This window comes from Cupressus sempervirens, chromosome 6 (genome assembly GCF_028749045.1).
Source record: "Cupressus sempervirens isolate cs-2001-9-10 chromosome 6, ASM2874904v1, whole genome shotgun sequence".
NCBI classification, from domain to species: Eukaryota; Viridiplantae; Streptophyta; class Pinopsida; order Cupressales; family Cupressaceae; genus Cupressus; species Cupressus sempervirens.
The window spans coordinates 205,104,483-205,123,804 of record NC_143123.1 but is presented as its reverse complement, the minus strand read 5'-3'; the positions used below and the strand labels follow the sequence as shown (position 1 = coordinate 205,123,804).

General features: G+C 38.7%; 1 protein-coding gene across 1 annotated transcript in view; it reads right to left on the bottom strand.

Moving 5' to 3' along the window:
* The window catches only part of MSH4 (MUTS-like protein 4), a 342,254-nt gene that overhangs the window by 194,088 nt on the left and 128,844 nt on the right, over positions 1–19,322 (bottom strand). The gene's annotated exons all lie outside the window — the stretch shown is intronic.

Here is a 19,322-nt window from a genome sequence, read left to right as displayed (position 1 = left end):
CATTGTCTGTATGCATTAATCTAATTACCCCATACGGTAAACAGGTACCACACGAAGTAAAGCAGACAACCTTTGACGAAGTTCAAGGACAGTTGAGAGAAGACTGGAAGAATGCAAATTTGGAGGAGAACATATCCTACAAAGGTTACGTAGAACTAAGAATGAGATATTCTGGAGGTAGAAACTGAGGATATTTTAACGATGATCTCCGAAGGAAGTTAAGTAAGCTAAATTTGTCACTATTTGACGAATCCGGACCCATATCTGCTCAAGCATGGGTAATGAAGGTTGACACTTACTTCCAACTTAATCCAATGCTAGAAAAGGAAGCAATCAAATTTGCAGCACTACACTTGGAGGTAGTGGTGCATGAATGGTGGCATCATAGCACCACCACACTAGGGCATGACCAAATAACTACTTACGTGGAATTCACTGAAAGATTGATAGATCGCTTTGATGGTAAAGATCTGGAACTTAATTTCAAGGAATTAGCACAACTGAGGCAAATTGGATCAGTCGATCAGTACATTAGAGAATTTCAGAAACTCTTTGTTTTGGTTATGGACATTTTTGAAAAGAGACGGATAGTGCTCTTCATGGATTGAATGATGGAACCACTGACGGGTCGGGTAAAAGGTTTCAATCCTACCACCTTTTCGGAAGCCATAAAAAAAGGCGCGAAGCATGGCATCATCATCAACATCATCCTCTTGAGGTTACTCACACTCCAAACAGCTAGTATTTCCAAAGGACGAAGCCAAAGAAAACTTTGTCGGACGAAGTCACCAGATAGGAGCCATGAAAGAAGAAACTATGCTTCAATTGCAAGGGACCATGGGAGCCTAGGCACAGATGCCTCGGTGAAGGAAAAATACACTACATTGAAGTTGTATCCGATGATGAGGACGATCAGGAAGATCTACCCACAGAAGACGACTATCCCCAAGACACCAAAAATGGTCAATTTGAACCATACGGAGAGGATTGCAGCAATGGTATGATGTGGAGGAACCATCGCCCTAGCCAGGAGCCTGAGATATACAATCTTTCATGTATGGGGAACTCTTCAAGGACAAAGGGTCATGGTGATACACAATAGCGGAGCCACTCTAAACTTCATAAACTCATCTTTGGTGAAACGAAGAGGCCTACCTACTGAGATGCACGGAGGATTCCAAGTCAAGGTCGTCGAAGGGACACTCTTGCCCTGTACGCACCTTGTTCCCCAACTGAGTATCACCATGGCTAACCACACTATGACGGAGGATTTCTTTATAGTGGACCTAGATGATATGGAGGTTATTCTAGGCATATAGTGGATGGAGACAATGAATACACTCAGAGCTTCAAACGGATGGACTTCACTTTTGTTGTCGATGGGAAGAAGGTTGTTCTTCGTGGAATGGCCAATGAGGGACCGAAGGAAGTTTCAGCATAGTGCATTGAGGCAATCTTCCTGCATGATGACATTGCATGGGCTACACACTGTTTCATTTTGGCGAAAACTATAAAATGACAAAAAACACCCCACTGGAATCATGATCTTCAAAATATTTTGAGTACCCATGATAAAGTTTTTATAGACATTCCGCTTGGCATTACCCCCCATCGTGGGTTTGAACATAACATTGAGTTGGAAGCCGATGCCAAACCAGTTATCACCACACTTTACCATCACCACAAGAAATTCAAAGATGAGATCAAGAAAACGATTTTGGAACTACTCGAGAAATGATGGATCCATCCTGGCTCTAGCCCTTTTGCATCATCAGTGGTTTTGGTAAAAAAGAAGGATGGGATGATATGCATGTGTGTGGACCACCGTGCATTGAATAAGAAGACAATGAAAAACAAATACCCCATTCCTAGGATCGATGAACTGTTGGATGAGCTATTATTTTTCTAAAATCGATCTTTGTTCCCGATACCATCAGATCTACATGCGGGAAGAAGACATTGAGAAGACAACTTTCCATTGTCACTATGGGCACTATGAGTTCCTAGTCATGCCGTTCAGATTAATGAACACACCAGCTACTTTTTAGTCTTGCATGAATCGCATATTCAACAAACAACTGCATAAGTAATGGTTGGTATTCTTTGATGATATCCTTATTTACAACAAAACTTGAGAAGAACATCTGAAACACTTGAATGAAGTCCTAGGGATCATGAAGGCTTAGTCCTTGTTTGCTAAGCAATCCAAGTGTGAATTCAAAATGACAGAAATATTATACCTAGGGCACATTGTCAATAAATATGGAGTATAGGTCCACCAAGAGAAGATTCAAGCTATCTTGGATTCGCCCCCACCAAAATCACTCTCTGAGTTGCAAAGGGTTCTTAGGTCTATGCAGTTACTACTAGAGATTTGTAAGCAGTTTCTCTCAGCTTAGCACACCGTTTACAGATTTGACAAAGAAAGGCTCCTTCCAATGGAATGAAAGAGCGCAACGCAATTTTGATAAGTTAAAACAAGCAATGACACTTGTCCAGTTCTTGCCTTACTCGATTTCACACAACAATTCATTCTAGAGTGTGATCCATCCGAAGAGGGAATTGGTGTGTACTGATGCAAGATAAACACCCCATAGCCTATGAAAGTCAGAAGCTTACACAAGCAGAGGGTCTATATTCCATTTATGACAGAGATGTTGGCCATCGTACATGCACTGACCAAATTTTGGCAATATCTGAGTTTGTCGTCCATACCGATCATAATAGCTTGAGATATTTTCTAGAGAAAAGGGACTTAAACGAGAGACAACAAAAATGGGTAAACAAGATTCAATCTTTTGATTTCGACATTGAATATGTGAAGGGAAAGAACAATGGGGTTGCAGATGCCTTGTCTAGGAAACCCGCCATTTGCTTATTGACTCATATTTCAACTGACTGGAAAGCACATTTATTGGTGGAATATTCCAAAAACACATTTGCCTGTGAGCTTATGGATGGCAACACTCAGGATGATCAGTACAAAGTGGTCGATGACATCCTTTACTATAAGAATTGGATATTCTTAGTGCCTGAATCCAAACTGAAGCAGAAAATTTTGAAAGAAATACATGCCTCACCCCTTGGCTAGACACCCAGGTCTCCTCAAAACTTACAAACAACTTAGGGAGAGGTTTTCATGGAAAGGTCTTAAAGGAGATGTATTGCAGTAAGAGAGTGTGCAATTTATGAGCAAAACAAATCCGAACATACTCTACCTGCCAAGTTACTGCAACCTTTGCCTATGTCGGAACAAAAGTGGGAAAGTATCTTGATGGACTTCAGTACTGGACTTCCCAAGGTGAACGGAAAGGATTGTATCTTCGTGGCAGTTGACAGACTGACGAAGTATGCACACTTCTTCGCCATCTCCTCAGATTTCCAAGCCGTACAGGTAGCTGGTTTATTTTTCCGATAAGTCTTTTGTCTACACAAGTTACCCCAAAACATTGTTAGTGACTGGGACGGTCAATTTATCAGTATTTTTTGGACAGAATTGTTCTAGTTTGCAAGAACAGAATTGTCTCCAAGTACTAGCTACCACCCTCAGATAGATGGACAGTCGAAGATTGTGAACAAGTGGCTAGAAGGCTACCTTCGGAACTACATTTCGGCACGACCATAGGGCAAATGGATGTATCTGGGATAAATCAACAAAAGATGTAAGCTAACAGGTGCTGAATTGAGAGAAGTTTTGAAGTAAGAGACTTAGTCTATCTCAAACTCCAGCCATACTAGTAGTCCTCATTGAAAGCAAAGGGGAAAGGAAAATTGAAGCCACAATTTTATGGCCCTTATTTGTAGCTCGCTGCATTTGTGAAGTTTCCTATGAGCTGGAACTTCCAGAAGGAAGCCGCATTCATAACGTTTTTCATATATCATGCCTAAAGAAAGTTGTGGGACAGAACATCACAGTAACTACACACCTTCTGCCACTCAATGAAGAAGGTAAGCTCATATTGGAACCAGTCAAGATCATTGATGTACATGAGAAGACCCTCTAGAACCGTACTTGAAGGAATATTTGGTATGCTAGAAACACTTGCCGTTGGACGATGCAACTTGGGAAGGTGAACACATTCGGCAGCATCCGGCATTGCATTTTCTTGAGTACAAGCAAAGTTTAGGATGGGCCTACTATAATGTTCCCATCATAAAATAAATGATTAATTAAACCTTTGTTAATGGGATGATTGATTTAGTATATCTTGGACCCATTTTTTATTTAATTGTTTCTGTAGGTCGGTGTTGTCGTCGGCTATCTTTGTAAACCTTTGGAAAGGTTTCCCCAATAGGTATTTAAGCACGACATGTAGGTAGTAGTTGGTATGTGATTTGGATTATTTCTTTGTATATGCGAAGTCCTGTTGGAGTTCCAGATTGTTCGCCATTTTGGAAGATCTTTCCTACTTGGTTCTTGTGATTTTGGTGGGAATCAACCCTCACCCTATTCCTTCACTGTATTTCTTAGCTCGGATCTGGCAATCGAAGCATCATTATTGTTTACAAATCATATTACTTCTAGAATATATATGGTGTTTGGACTACATTAATATCTAAGTTTGTTTTGTGTGTTGGGAGAGGGAATTCAGTCTAACCTTGGCATTATTCGGCTCCAATCCATTATCGTATGAACCATTGCCTCTGTTGTACTATTGTACGGCCTACCCAAGGCATGCGGCATTGCCCCACACCGTACGGCATTCCCAAGCTGTACACCACCACCCCCTTACCATACAGACAGACCTGCTTCCCCATCCTGACTACCGTACGACTTCTATGTCTACCGTACAAACATTCCAGCATCTCACCATACGGCCTTTGAACCATAACTGTACAGCATCCTAGCCATATCATACAGCTCCCCAATTGTACCGTATGGCTTCTATAATTGCCCATCATTCACAACATAGGGGAATAGGAACATTACATTCTAGGTCATAAGGAACAAGTACTGGGGCAACTTTTGACAAAGTTATAGGGAGCCTTGGAAGACTGTCAAATAGTGGAAACTGAGATCATGTGTGATTTGGAGCAAATGGGATGCAATGTCCTTACTAAACATAACAACCTATTCACTAAAGAAAAGATGACCTCAGAATATATGAATAGAGTCAACGCTGATTTTGATTCTAAAGAATTCGGATCACATATGATGAAAGGTTCACTACATACAAATCTATAACAAAACACTTGTTGGATTCTCTTGCAGAGAATTACAATGTTGTACAATCAATACATGCGAATGCAATTAGAATTCAAGCTATCTCAAAGACAATGGAGATCCCAGATCTTCCTATGGTTCATGATTGTATTGCCAAATATAAGGTTTTTCAAAACAATGTTTAGGATTGATTCAACTTTTTCTATCTTCTTCTTTTAGTTTTTAGTATTCACATTTGTAGTTGAAGAGGATGAATTACATGCAATCTGATTACTTATCCTTATGACATGTAATCTAATAATTCTTCTCACCTAGTTTTACCGAGTCAAAGTGGTTGAGTTGCTCCCACATTTTCCTCCTTTCTCTCACTTCTTTTCCTATATGAGGAGTGCCCCTCTCATTGTAAAAATCATCTTTTAGTGTATGCAAGAAAGCTCTAAAGAATTGTGCAAGCATAACTTTGATTGTGTAGCACTATTTTGAAAAAAAGTGAATAAAAGAAACAATTGGAGCCCAAACTTTGATTGGGTACGATTGTGATAGTACAAATTGGAAGCTTTGACTATAGTTTGCATCTATTATCTTTGATTCATGTTATTTTTGTATGTTTTAAATAATTGAGCAAAAACAAGTTAAGAAGCAATCACAGCTGAAGCTCTGATTGGAAGATTGTGGTTATACATAGACTAGAAGCTTTGATTGAAGCTTGTATTACCTTCTCAACTCACAAAAAAATTAGAATTCCCTACTTCTGGAAGTCTTTGTACCCCAATGGTAGAAGTTATTCTTATAGAATAGATTAAAATAGCACTTCAAGCCAAACCGGTATGTTTTCAATCAGCCTTTGAGTTGGTGTTGGTTTACCAGTATCATTGTTTCCAACTTTTAGATAGAAGTGTAGTTAGAGATTTCATCCTGCCCATTACTCACTCCGCAAGTAAGTGGATTTTTTCTTGAAAGCTAAGAGGAAAGAATATTGGTAACACCCTTTCAAAATCTCTCAACTTATTTCTTACCTTGAGTTGATCCAAGGAATGCTGAGAAGGAGGAGCCTTCCCTTAAGGGTAGGAGAGACTCTATCTCATACGTTGTGGCTGATCTACCTATTTTGCGATTGAATATTAACAAACTATCGATTGCAAAATATTCACCCGACATACTGACACAATAGTCTGAGATATTTTCTAGAATAGAGGAATTTGAATGAGACAGTAGAAATAGGTAAACAATATTCAAGCATTTGATTTTGATATCGAATATGTAAAAGGGAAGAATAATGTCATGCAAGATACCTTACCAAGAAAACCTGCCACCTGCTCATTATCCTAGAATTTAGACGATTGCAAGGTAGACTTGTAGGTGCAATACTCCAAGAACACTTTTCCATGTGAACAAATGGATGGTAAGATTCAGGATGATTGATATAGGGTGGTTGACCACATCATCTAATACAAGGACCGGATTTACTTGGTGCTTGAATACACAATGAAATGAAACTTCTAAAGGAAATGAACAATTCCTCGTTGGTCGAACATGCAAGTTTGTTCAAGTCCTATAGGCAAATCTGTAATGTCCCCATTTTTAGTAGTTTCCTACAGTTGGCCAGGTTAGTTCACCATTGTGACCTTTGTGAGCCGACAATAGGATTTGAGGGTCTTAGTTGTGTGGTTATAAGCTTTCCAGCAACCTATGGTGTGTTTTGGCTCCATTTGAGGGACTTACTATCTATAGTAAGTCAATTTGTTGGTTCCGATGAGCTGAGTTGAGTGAGAGGAGTTGGAGGATGCTCTCAGTTTTTATTTCAAGCTTTCGGTTTGGGCTCCAAGAATCTTGGAGGGAGCGTCTATTTAGAGTAAGTCACCTCGTCAGGTTCATTCATCATCTTTCATCATTAGGATCACTTTGGTGTTGTCAGATTTCGATTCTGATGCTTCTTCAATTGTTTTCGCAAGACGGGTGAATTATTATTATTCATCATCTAAATATGTTGAGATTGCTATTTTTGTTAGTGTTGTTGGTGGGTCACCTCAGTATCATAGATCATCAGAACCGAGACGAAAAGCTTTAAATCATGGGAACAAGAAACAATGGCCTTACATGTCAGAATTTGAAGTTATGGTGAAAAAAGTCATTTTCAGAGCCAAAAGCAATTAATAAATTAGTTTATAATGGCACTTTATTGTGTTTTAATGTTGTGTGTGGGAAGCTTCTTAAGTGAAGTTCGTTTCAGAAACTTTGTCATTTGGAGATTATAAATATGAGCCCATTGGATGAGTAAAACATCCAATTGATTATTTTCTTTTGTTGCCTGCGAAGAGTTTCTGAGTTTGCCGATTTCTTTGGCCTTGCTGAAGTATAAGGGTTAAGAAGTGCCTGGTAATTCACAGCTGAGGTATTGTGAATTAATTTTGAGAATTGTCCTAATTAAATTATAGTATTTCCCGACTATTATGTATTGTACCTAGGAATTTCATTGTGGCTCAAGAATTTGTGATTTGGAACACCATTATTGTCTACTATTTGGCATGGTTAAAGAAGAATGTACTGTGGCTATCGTCCCTTTATTTTGCAATGATTTCAGACTTTGTGGAAGGCTGCAATCAAATATTGGGGGGCAGCAATCAGGTTTTAGAGCACCTGCAATTATAAGTGAGGAGCATGTATTTCTGAACCTGCGAGTAAATTGGATTATATTTTGAGAGCTGCAATCCATATTTCATCTATTAGAAGTCAATTTCCAGGTTCATTGTGGCATTCTTGTAAATTTCTAGAAGTCAATTTTTAAACTGAATATTAGTAGCATTGCCATAAATTATAGAATTACTTCTGAACTGTTTAGTGGTGTTCATTTGTCTAAATTGATAAAGACTTAATCGATTAAAATTGTGAGCAGCTGGGTGCGAATTATTTATTGAGTAATAATAATTTGTGTACCAAATGTTTGACAAAATATCAAACTATTGATTAGCAAAAGCAAATTGATGTTTGTTAAGGATATAGCCTGTTGAGGGTTTTTATAGTGGTATCAGAGCAGTTTCCTACCAGCCTACAGGAATTGGGCTCAGTTTTTTTTTGTTCAGTGCTGACTTTGAAGATTTTTAGATCTGATTTCTAGAGTGACCAGCACTTTATTTTCTACAACTATGGACAGACATAGGACTGGCATTTCTAGAAGTTAGTGGAGTAATGAGGAAGTTAGTGTAAAATTGAATGCATTGCAAGAGAGTTTGGAGAAACTGAAGCTTCATCAACAGAGGTTGGCGGAGAGCTTGTCGGATTCTGCGACAATTGAGAGGGCAGCGAGGTATATGGTTTCCGCCTTTAGAAGGTCAACATCAAGGTTGCAGGGAAGGAAGCTTGAGTTTTCCATGACAGGTATCCATGATGCTGATGTACCTATATTTAGTACGACACCTGCTAACCCAATCCGCTGTGTTGATGATGGACTCATTTCATAGAGATTAGTAGATGTGTCAGTACCCTTGGTGGATAACGGCATTAAGCTTCAAGAGGTTGAGGCTCTCAGAGTTGTTGTAGCTAGTGCAGAGATAGTTGATACACTTGTTACTACTGACACTTCTGGCTCTCTCGAGGAGGGGATTATTATTGGAGATTTATATGTGAGTTATCATAGTGTTACTCCAGTACAAGAAGCAACTACTTCCTCAAGTAGGACCAATGCATGTATCGAGTCACCCAACTGTGATGTTGGTGATTTGTATGTTACAGCGGAGTCAGATGTGGGTTCATGCTCTAGTGTTATTGATTCACAACTTGACATTGAGTCATGTGTGCAGTATCAGGTGTCAACAGTTGAGGCTTTATTAGGAGATGTGGATGCAGATGGTATGGACACATCTGATGATACATTTGATGATGCTATGAGTTGCACTGGGTACGATATCCCTTGTCAAGTATCGGCTAATGACTCCGAGGAGGTTTTGGATGGGTCTCAGGATTAGTGTTTATAGGATTTATCCTTTGAGGTGGAAGCTAAGACATGTGGGGATATTGATATTGTGAAGGCTTCCATTTCTTTAGATGAGGAGTTGATTGAGGTACATAGTAGTTGTATCTCCGATGCAGAATTGTGCAAGGTCAATAGCACATATGCAATGAGTGATCTTGTGGTGGGCAGTTTTGATTCAATTTCCTATCACAATGCAGTTAGTGAGATAGAGAGCTTGCATAGGAGGCAAGGGTTACAGAGGCATCATGTGCCTTGTCAGTTGAAGGTGAGTGGTAGTGACATTTCTTCAACTCTTGAGTATTATGATGCTATTTGTCAAATGCTAGCTACATTTGGTTGGGGTGCTCCTGTGTTAGATGAGCACAGTGATAGTAGTATTTCCCTAGTAGAGGTTTATACGCTTCGAGAGGTTGTTAGGATCTTGAAGCATAGTTACTCTCAATTTTTTGCTGACAGGGATTACCTTCTAGAGTGGGGTAGCACTTGTTATGAGACGTTTTTAAGGAAAAAGGAGGTAGCTGAGCTTACCCAGGAGCTTGAGGTGACTATAGACTCTCTTCAGTATACTCAGTTGGCTCTTCAAGAGTCACAATCACAGTTGGATGAGGTTACCATGGAGTTAGAGCGGGTACAGTCGACATCAACCCCAAACCCTGTTCAGTTACATATTGTGGTTGGTGGTGAGTTTGCTTCCGCGGTTGGGGATGAGGGATGTGATGATGTGGCCAACACATTCGTCCAACATATGGGTACAATAGGTACAGAGGAGGTGAGAGCATCAAGGGAGACGAGCTCTCATGGTGATTTGCTTCCTTCTACCAGAAGCAGATCTATTTCTTCATTTCATATAACTAGTACCATTGGACAAATGGTAGTGCCACATTTTCAAAGGGATCAATTGTGGGTTGCAGGGGAGCAGGTTGATGCTTCCACATGTAATTTCTACTACATAGAGTCCTTCATGGAGTATTCATTGGAGAGTTCAGATGTGAGGGAGGATTCATACAAAGTGTCTGAAGGTAATCTCATCCGAGGCTCTTGTGCTACTTAGAGGTTGGTGGGCAAGATTGTAGAGACTCTATCTACTATGCTTCCCCACAGGGATTTTGAGGTTGGCTTTGTTGAGAGGATTCCCCAAAATCCTGCCCGACCAATAGTTCAGAGTCAAACATTGGAGCCATCTTCTGCTTCCAAATTTGATGATGATGAGCCGTTGACAGAGATTAGGAGTTTTTATTGGCATTACACAGTGAGGAGTGCTCGTCATTTTTCTTTTGACCCACAAGTAGAGGATTTGGTTTCACGTCGGTGTGAGTTGGCTCCAATTTCATGCCACCCATTATGGGATGGGTTAGCACCATCTTTTGTAGATGGGATTGATAACTACAAATTAGACCCATTGCAATATCTACACATCTAGGACAATTTGGCAAAGGTTAGATTTGGTGGTAGCGTTTCAGGTACCTATGGTTGTTACCATCTCCACAGTGCAATTGGGTATGAGTATCAATTTAATGGGGACTCAGGTGCAAACAGAACTGATATTTCAGTTGGGTTGAGTTTCAATGAGTTGTTGCCTTCATCAACATCTCGGGTTACTTTTCAGAGGATTCTGATGTTGATGTCCATTATTTGGGTGTTGGTGTTATAGGATTTGTTTATACACAGCAAGGATAGTACGCAGTTTTACCTTTGGGATCCAGGTGGATTGTGATGTCCATTATGCTCCAAGGGATTGTGATGTCCATTTTGCTCCAAGATTGCTTAAGGACAAGCAATCTTAGGGAGGAAGGACTGTAATGTCCTCATTTTTAGCAGGTTCCTACAGTTGCTCAAGTCGGTTCACCATCGCGACCTTTGTGAGCTGACAATAGGATTTGAGGGTCTTAGTTGTGTGGTTATAGGCTTTCCAACAGCCTATGGTGTGTTTCGGCTCCATTTGAGGGACTTACTATTTATAGTAAGTCAATCTATTGGTTCTGATGAACCGAGTTGAGTGAGAGGAGTTGGAGGACTCAATTTTTATTTCGGGCTTCCAGTTTGGGCTCCAAGAATCTTGGAGGGAGCATCTATTTATAGTAAGTCACCCCATCAGGTTCATTCATCATCTTTCATCATCAGGATCACTTTGGTGTTGTCAGATTTCGATTCTGATGCTTCTTTAATTGTTTTCACAAGACAGGTGAATTATTATTATTCATCTAAATACGCTGAGGTTGTTATTTTTGTTAGTATTGTTGGTTGGTCACCGTACTATTATAGCTCATTGGAACCGGGAGGATAAGTTTTAAATCATGGGAACTAGAAACAGTGGACTTATATATTCGAATTCAAAATTATAGTGGAAAAGGTCATTTTTGGAGCCAAAAACAATTAATAAATTAGTTTATAATGGCACTTTATTATGTTTTAATGTTGTGTGTGGGAAACTTCATAAGTGAAGTTCATTTGGGAAACTTTGTGTCATTTGGAGATTATAAATATAAACCCATTTGATGAGTAAAGCATCTGATTGATTATTTTCTTTTGTTGCCTGCGAAGAGTTTCTGAGTTTGTCGATTTCTTTGCCCTTGCTGAAGTATAATGGTTTGGAATTAAGAAGTGCCTAGTAATTCACAGCTGAGGTATTGTGAATTATTTTTCAGAATTGTCCTAATTAAATTATAGTATTTCTCGACTGTTATGTACTATAAATGGGAATTTCATTGTGGCTCGAGAATTTGTGATTTGGAACGCCATTATTGTCTACTATTTGGTGTGGTTAAAGAAGAATGTACTGTGGTTTTCGTCCCTGTATTTTGCAGCAATTTCAGACTTTGTGGAAGGCTGCAATCAATTATTGGGGGGCAGCAATCAGGTTTTAGAGCACCTGCAATTATAAGTGAGGAGCATGTATTTCTGAACTTGCGAGTAAATTGGATTATATTTTGAGAGCTACAATCCATATTTCATCTATTAGAAGTCAATTTCCAGGTTCATTGTGGCATTCTTGTAAATTTCCAGAAGTCAATTTTTAAACTGGATATTAGTAGCATTGCCATCAATTATAGAATTACTTCTAAACTGTTTAGTGGTGTTCATTTGTCTAAATTGATAAAGACTTAATCGATTAAAATTGTGAGTAGTTGGCTGTGAATTTAAAGAATTATTTATTGAGTAATAATAATTTGCCTACCAAATGTTTGACAAAATGTCAAACTATTGATTAGCAAAAGCAAATTGATGTTTGTTAAGGATATAGTCTGTTGAGGGTTTTTACAAAATTAGTGAAATATTTTCATGGAAGGGACTTAACAATGATGCCTTGCAATATGTTTGGTAATGTGCGATGTGTTTGATAAACAAATCCGAACACACATTACCAGTAGGGCTGTCGCAACCATTGCAAATACCAGAGAAAAAGTAGGATAGCATTTCTGGACTTCTAAAGGTACACAACAAAGATTGCATTTTGTAGTAGTCAATCGTTTAACAAAGTATGCACATTGCTTCGCCATCTCCACAAAGTGCTAGGCTGCACAAGTTACAGATATGTTTGGTACGCAGGTTTTCCACCTGCACGGGTTGCCACAAAACATAGTGAGAAATAGGGACAATCGTTTTCTCAACACTTTTTGAATAGAATTATTTCGGCTTGCAAGAACAAAATTGTCGCCAAGCACCAGCTATCACCTGTAGACTGATGGATAGACAAAAATCGTAAATAAGTGGCTGGAAGGGTACCTCCAAAATTATATTGTAGCACAATAGAAGGCATGTGTTAAATTATTACATTTGGGGGAGCAATGCTACAACACCACTTACCCCTTGTCGATTGGAATGGCATCTTTCAAAGCAATCTATGGACATGGTTTTGGGAGACAATCGTGTGTCGAGAGCGAAGTATTGGCTATAGGAAGGATAAGACATTTTCAGATCTCAGAAGGAGAATCTCCAACAATCATAGAATCAACGGAAGATGTATGTCAATAGGCACCAAGTTGAGAGAAGCTTTTAGGTGGGTAACCTGGTATATCTCCGACTACAGCCACACAGAGAGTCATCTCTAAAGGTAGGCAGCAAAGAAAAGTTGAGGCTGCATTTTTATGTTCCATACCATGTGACCCAACGCATAGGAGAACTTGCTTACAAGCGAGATCTGCCAGGAAGCCTTATCAAAAATCTCTTCCACATATCCTTCCTAAAGAAAGTCATGAGACAAAACATCACCATATCTACAAACCTGCCACCTCTCGATGAAGGGAAACTGGTATTGAAACCCACCAAGATCCTTGACATCTAAGAGAGAAAGCTAAGGAACCGCACCATCAAGGAGTTTCTAGTGAGTTGGAAAAATTTGCCACTCGACAACCCCACTTGGGAGGGCGAATAGATCTTGGAGCACCCATGTCTGCAATTGCTTGAAAACAAACAATTTTTGAGATAAGGGACTATAATATCCCTGCCATTAAATAAAACAAGATATCAAATTTTGTGCGGGACTAATCGATTTAATATATCTTAGTGATCATTTTCATTTTAATTATTTGGTAGGTGTTTATTGTGTCATATGTCAATATGTTGTTTTCTACGTAAAGAGTTTTCCTTTGATGGGGTTTATATGTTCCTCGGGTTGGTTGTTATACTATGCAACTTGAGTTATTGTATTGTACTGCAAATTTTAGTTGGAGCTATCATCTATTCACCATTTTGAAAGTGAAAGATCTTCCCTATTTGGCTTTTGCAGTTTTGGTGGGATTTATCCCTCACCCTATTCTCCTTTAGATTACTTTGCTTCGGATCTAGCAAATCTTGAAGCACTATCATTGTTTGACTCTGTAAGAATTGATAATATCATTTATAGTTGGCATTCATCATCTATTTGGAGTATATCATGTACTATTAGTGGAGCCATATTAAAATTGTTCCAAAGGACAAGTATTGTACTATCATTGTGTGGGATATTCACTTAGAAAGACAAATACGCAAGATCTATTAGTACACCTCTTCTCCAACACCATACACTGCTTATCCTCCTCTTCAAATCATATGTAGTCCACCATTCATCCATACCATATGGCATAAGCAGACCGCTCCCCACACGTATATGTTCCTTCTAACCCTACGCCATAACTTGCTCCCTTCAACCATGTGGCAATCTCAATACTATACGAAGTGCAGGTTTGGAGCCCCACAATATATAATCAATTGCTTGATCGTATGATGCCACCTCATCACACCATACGTATATGCCAATTACACCACCATATAGTTCCCGAACCTTCGTACGAGCTCTCTAACTTACATTGTACACCCATTGTAATTTGTATGCCATCAATCCTCTGTGGACTCTACTATACAACCATTAGCACTCTAGAAAATTCTAGTGCAGGGGTTATTCATCACTGCTCTATTACAACAGCTGCTTCAAGTTCAAATTTGTGCTTTTTGTGAGAGGGACATTACAATTGATATATTTTATGCATTATTTATTTTGGATTTGAAAGAGTTGCAACACAAGTCAGCATAGTGTTATGAAAGTGGTGCAACATCACTGTAGTGGTTTCTTCTTCAAGATGACTTCTTGATTCCAGATTAGGTCAAGTTGTTGATTGAAGCTTGTACTAGCATTGCTTGAGGGGAAGCAATCTTTGGGGAGGATGTAATGTAATGTCTCCTTTTTTATGCCTTCCTTAGTGTCAGTACCAACTAGTAGAATTAGCCTATCACTAGGGACCTGTAGTCTAATAAAAGTCAGCTTGTGCATTATTTATTTGGGATCTGGAAGAGTTACAACACAAGTCAGCACATAGTGTTATGAAAGTAGTGCAACATCTCTGTAGCGGTTTCTTCCTCAAGATGACTTCTTGATTCTAGATTAGGTCAAGTTATTGATTAGAGCTTGTACTAGCATTGCATGAGGGGAAGCAATCTTTGAGGAGGATGTAATGTCATATCCCCTTTTTCACACCTTCCCTAGTGTCAATACCAACTAGTAGAATTAGCCTATCACTGGGGACCCGTAGTCTAATAAAGTTGATTGGCAACCCATTTAGGGAGTTTGAGACCTTTTGATGATGTCTATGGTGCATTTCAAGAGTTTGTCATTAGTCTCCTATTCTTAAGGGGGGTCCCTATTTTTCAGGGAGGAGAATGACAATTTGCATATTGACCACCAAAGGCCAATGGAGCTAAGCATGAGGCTTTATGAGTCACTTTGAATATTTAAACCTGTTGTGAGGTTTTCACACCATCGCCCCAAAATTTTGGCGACCCCCTTTTTTTTACGATTGCCTTAGCAATTTTCGGTCCAGAGGTTTCAAATTTGAAGATTTCACGTCTTGGACACCTTCAGGGCTAGTGGGGAGAGGGTTAGATTTATTTTCACCTAGTTTCAACTTGATTTTCCAGAGCCACCAATTCTATCCTTAGGCCGAACAAATTTCAAATTTAATTCCAACTTGGCAGGATAAAATTGTAAATTTTGCACTTACACATTTTCTTTCGAAAATTTGGATATGATTGTATAAATTTGGATAATTTTCAAAAAATGAAATTTTTGTTAAATTTGGTCTTTTGGAAAATTTTAATTATTTTTTTTGGTGAAGAAAATTAATTTTTGTGATGGTGAAATAAAATTGCAAAATCGATTTTTGACTCTAGAAGAAATTTTATTTTATTTTTGTCAAAAAAAAATTATTGGCATAGCTAAATCGATTTGGAGAGAAATTGCAAAAATTGGTTTTAAATGTATTAATTTGCCTTGAAAACTTTTAGCCTTTAATGAAATTAGTAATTTAATATTGAAAAATGGCTTTTGGCTAGCCAAAATCTAATTTTAATGACATTAATTACTAAATCTTCATTAAATGGAAATATTTAACACCTCTAAGGCATTATTTATTTTCTTTTTGCAATTTTGGTCCAAATGGAAATTTAAAAAGTTAATTTTCATCATGGCAAAATTAATTTTAGCTAAGTATTTAATTGTGGGCCATAATTTTGCATTAATTATTTGTTTTTCTTTCTCCCAGGGTCCAAATCGGCCAGCTTGGAGGAAATTAGGAAGTTGGGTATAAGAGGAGGCCTCTCTCCCAGTTCTTCCTCACTTCTCACTTCTCCTTCTCAAGGTGTTGGTGATTTTGCAAGAGCAGATCGGCACTCTTCTTGCTTGGCGAAATTTGTGGGAGCCAAAATTTGTGGGAGCCGAATTTTGTGGAGGCCGAAATTTGTGGGAGCCAAAATTTGTGGAAGATAAAATTCTGAATTTTTCAAGAGGCTGCGATTTTTGCCCTAGGTTGAGTAATTTTATTTGAAGGTGAATTGCATGATAAATTTCTGATTTGCAAGGGATTTGAAGTTCTTAAGGTCTTGTCCTAGGTTCCGAAAAGTCGCTGTAAGATTATTGGTCAAGGTGAATTTTCATCATCTAGAGTTGCAAGGGGTGCTTAAGCTGACATCCATCTTTCGTTCTAGTCTAAAGATTGCTCCGCTTGGTTCTTCTTGCCTTTTGGTCCACCACTCTACCATCCCGTAATAGGGCGACGAACATGGAGGATGGTAGTGCAAGTAAGAATCCCAAGCGAGCGAACACTAAGAAAGACAAAGAGGATATGATGCCCAAAACTTCCTTCTCGAAAATGAAGAGAATAACCGACACCAATATCGGTACAGTGGACATGATATGGATGAAGGATAGACTAAAGGAAGGACAATCCCCCTTGGCAAAGAGGATGACAACAAGACAGATTTTGGATCGAGGTTGGATGAGTTGGGAAAGGTTGCCATCAGGAAAAAGCATTTGGGCACCCTTTCCTCTCTCAGTGCTTTTATTAGATTTGCGAAGGAATATGAGAAGGATCACAAAAGGATACTACAAGTAGTGAGCAGCGTGGCGAAGTCAACGGAACTCAAGGCGAAGCACACACCTTGTCTTCCTATGGAAGAAGTTAACGAAAGGCTAGCTAAGTTCATTGCCTTAGCTAAGAAGATGAAAGAAAAGGGAAGATTTATATTAGAAGATCATTTGATGTAAGCCCAAGTGGCAATTTCCCTTTCTTCCAGAATAGGACAAGTATCTATTTCTGATTGGCCACCATTTTGGTGCCTTCTCATTGGTTGCCACTTTTTGCACTTTTTCATTGGTCTATTGATGAGGTCGCGGCTTCTCATTGGCTGATGGGGTGGCAACCCTAACTAGGGTTTTGAGGATCCAATCTGGATCGTTGATCTTGTTTTGATCTCCACCGTCCGTTGTATTTCTGGCCCCTATAAAAGGCCATTTGCTCTCATTTGTAAAGGGGTTGGAGAAATTGTTGCGAAGATAATACCAAAATTGCTCTCTTTTTCATTGTTGCGATTTGCATGTTGATTAAGAACATTGGGTGTTATTGCATGTTTTCTACTTCCACATAGTTAGATTTCTTTTCAAGTTGTTAAAGTTGGTTTCATTTCAAGTTGCTAAGTAGGAGTGAAGTAGATGGATAGTTGTATGGTAGCATTGGTAAATGTTTGATAGGGGTCAATACTAGACCACTAGCACCCTAGCGGCTGGTTGGGAAGCTGTGTGGTAAACTAGTCTATTATTCCTTTGAATCATTGCACCTATGGAAGTGAGGCCGCTGGTCAGCTCTCATTAGGTTCGATCCCCGTCCATTCGCTAACCTTCCATTCATAGGAGTAGGAGTAGAATAGTGAGTAGCTGGATAGTCGAAGCTTAGAGAAGCAAGTTAGAGGAGTAGATCAAGCATTAAAATACATCCATTCACCTTCCACCACCGTCACTTTCCATCAACATCATTTAGCTTTCACAAACCCATCACCATCATTCCACCAATGTCCAAGTCATCCTCGAAAGAATAGCGTAAGGCCGCCTACATGATTACTAGCAAATCACATCAATAAAACTGAGCGAGTATCCAACGGTGTAAGGAACATTGGAGCTATTGCTTATGTCTTCATGAGTAATAACTTTTCAAGAGAGGAGTTGCATGTTTGATATCCCATATTGAATATTCAAATCCTAATATATTATGTAAGTGATACAAAACTCACATCAACAAAACCCAATCTCTTATTTAGGGTAGTTTCTATTTTTAGGAGTGACAAAGGGCTTGTTGACCACCTAAAGGGTTGTGCAGCGCAAGAGGTGGCCTTATGACCATTTTTTGTTGATTAAAGATAGTTTCCTATATTTTAGGATAATCCATATTGTTTAGGAGACTGTCAATTGACCTACTTCATTCAGACATCACCCTTGGACCGGTAGCAAAATTCAACATTTAGTTCAGAGTTCAACTAATGGTTTTCAAGAATAAAAAAGGGTTATTAAAGCAATGACTTTAATATCCTAGCTAACTAAATAAAGTATTCAATTTAATAAAGTTGGCTTATATTATTTTAATAGAGTAACAAATAAGGGGCCCTCCATGTAAATGATGCCTAGGGAGACTCAATATGTTGTTTCTAGAAACAACGTAATAAATAAATTAGCAGAGGCACAAAATAAAGATAATGAAATAAAGTTGTAATTTCAATTTAGAGGAATAAAAGGAAAACCCTAAAAGTGGATGCCTGGGGTTTGAGGAAATAAAAAAGGTATATTGAGCATTCATTTGAGATTCTATGTTGTCAAAATTGGAGAGCAGCAAAGGTTTGGAGAAGGAATTATCAGATTTAATGTAAAGGATGAAATCCATTCATTATTGGGAGACTTGCACAGGTGAAATACTCTCCAAGCTCTTCATACATCATTCATGGGTTACCGTCTACAGGTTTCCAACAAAGGTTATTTTTTATAGCTTGGTGAAGAAGAAATCAGAGATCAGCAAGTGTTGGGAGCAGATTTGAAATAACTAGTTACAGATCTGGATTGATTTATCATAATTTATCAGCAATTAGTAGCAGGCTCAGACAGCCCTACAGTCCTTGGTTTGGTTGCCAGAAAAACTTAGCTGAGCATCGGGTTTCTTCAGGCAGATCAAACTTATTTCAGCAGATTTTTAGGCGATCAGTCTTAATTAGTCTTTTATCGGCAGTTTGTAGTTATCTAATTGGGTATGTTGTTGTTCAAGGAAGATATATCAGACCTTAAAATTCTCAGAGATAAATTAGCAATTAGATCCACATTATTAGCCTTATATGTACGAATGATTCATTCAAATTAAAATTTATATAAGAAATTTCTTAACATGTTTTTTATTCAATAAT